The following is a 2,150-nucleotide window of genomic DNA, read 5'->3' on the forward strand; positions in this document are numbered from 1 at the left end:
GCTCCGGGGTCCCCATCCCCTCCGCCGCACGCCCCAGCAGTTTCTTATCAAGAAAAGAGAAGTAACATCTGAAGAGCTGCGGTGTTTCCAAAAGCGATTTGGGACACATGCTTTCCCGTCAGAAGCTTTAAAAATATCACGGCTTTCTTTCCCTTAAATAGAGGATAAAATGCTCTATTCCTACCCTAGAAGGATCGTGTCAGTCCAAAATAGGGTGTTTGGACCCTTGGATATATGGGTCATTCAATGTTGCTGATGCTATCCCTCGTTAATAATTCTTAAAGAATTAATATTTCCTTAAAAGAGCTTTTAAAAGAACGATTATTCTTAAAATATTTCTTAATAAACGTTCTTATTAGTTCTTACTAAAGGCAAGTTCCAGCCTTTCTTAATGGGATACAAACCCCATATCCAAGGGAAGTCTATGTCCAGCAAGAGCAGCAGGGTCAGCCTCTTGCTTTGACTGTTTTCTGGCAGCTGTCTGTCTGCAGGATGGAATCCCTTTGGCCGACTAATGACTGACAGTGGCTCATTATGAGAAAATGCAAAACATTTTCTTTAAATGTGCCTGCTTGCCATCAAAAAGAAAACCTGGTGTTCCTCTTCACACATGTAGATTAGGCTGATTTAAAGGCATTTTAGGGAAAGAGGATATGGGGAACCCTCAAGAATGATTATGAATCTTCTCTATATCAAAATAGAGTGGTATTTCCCACACCCAAGAGCAGGGTTCTTTTTAAAAATCCTAAATCTTACCCAATTTTTGTGTCTCCTTTGCTGTGCAAACAAAACAGAACAAAAATCCCAAAGTAAAACAGATCACCCGGGTTTCCAGTAGTTGCAAGGTGCTCACGGCTGAATACAGCTGCTTGTGAATGACAGTGAATACCACCAGTGGCCTTCCAACCCTACAGCTCCATCCTCACAGCCTTGCCTCCCTCCACAGAGACACAGGTTCTGCAGTTTCTGCAGAGACTGAAGTTTCTAACACCGTGACCAACTCTGGTCGATGGTCCTTAGCTCCCACCTAACCTCAGATACAGTCGTTCTTAAGGATGTCAGCATGCCAGCTCTTCAGGCTCTTTCCAGGCTTTCTATGGAGGCCAGGCATACTGCAGGCAGGAAAAGCTGCGCCTCTTCTGCCTGTGGTACTGCCTGCCCTTCCCCCTGCCTTTAGATGTGGGCAATTCAAGTTTATCTCCCACAGACTCTGCCATAGACTTCTGTTATCTGGAATAAGCCCCAGAGGCACAAATCCTTAAAGGCATTGAAGTGCCTAACTCCCATCAGAATGAGGGATGTAGTTGTCTAAATACTGCTGATAATCTACAAAGTTGCTCACGATTTGTGTAACAGAGATCACGTAAGTACCTACAGTCTGACACAGGCAAAGCACTAAGTAAAGTTTCCTTTATTATTACTGCTGCTGTTGCTACTGCTATTATTCAACATCCGTGCCAGGGTGTACTCACAAGTCCAAGTCGGGAGTTAGGAGTCCACTGGGAAAAGGAGCACAAGGAGAAAAGTTTCTGCTTATGAGATTTCACTGCCGAGGACTACGCTGAGAAACAGCAAGTACGTCTGACACAGAAGTGGTAACAACGCGAAGATTGTCATGAGCTGTCCGAGCACAAGAGTGCATTCAGCACACCAGCTGCCTTCAGCTTTCAAGGGGTTTTCAGGGTTGACAACAGAAGTACATTTGTAACGTTCCAAGTATGTTTCTCCTGCCCCTCTGATGACGGCTGGTTACTGGGTGTCAGATGATGCCATCTGTCACCAAGCCATGGAAAAAAACGAGTTAGCCCAGCTTCTTGGGGATCTGTTGGAAATGGTCTGGAAATGGGAGGGATCCCTTCCTTGTACCCACCTATGTCTTTATGTGTCCGACCTCCTCATGACAAAATACAAAGCATGCTTGTGAATTTAGAACCTTGGGCAACGGCTGGCCATCTACTTTACAAAGCATTTGGCCAGCAATGAAGTTAAGATGTCCATCATTTTGGTGAGATGGATAAGGCTTATTAAGAGAGGAAATAGGCACAGCCCTAAGGGATAGGATATACCAAATGAGCACCTAAAAATAAACTGTCTTTCCTGTTCCATGAAAGCTATTGTTGAAGTTGCCACAGAAATATTTCATAACTGTG

This window comes from Athene cunicularia, assembly GCF_003259725.1.
Source record: "Athene cunicularia isolate RWA chromosome 1 unlocalized genomic scaffold, athCun1 chr1_part1, whole genome shotgun sequence".
Lineage (NCBI taxonomy): Eukaryota > Metazoa > Chordata > Aves > Strigiformes > Strigidae > Athene > Athene cunicularia.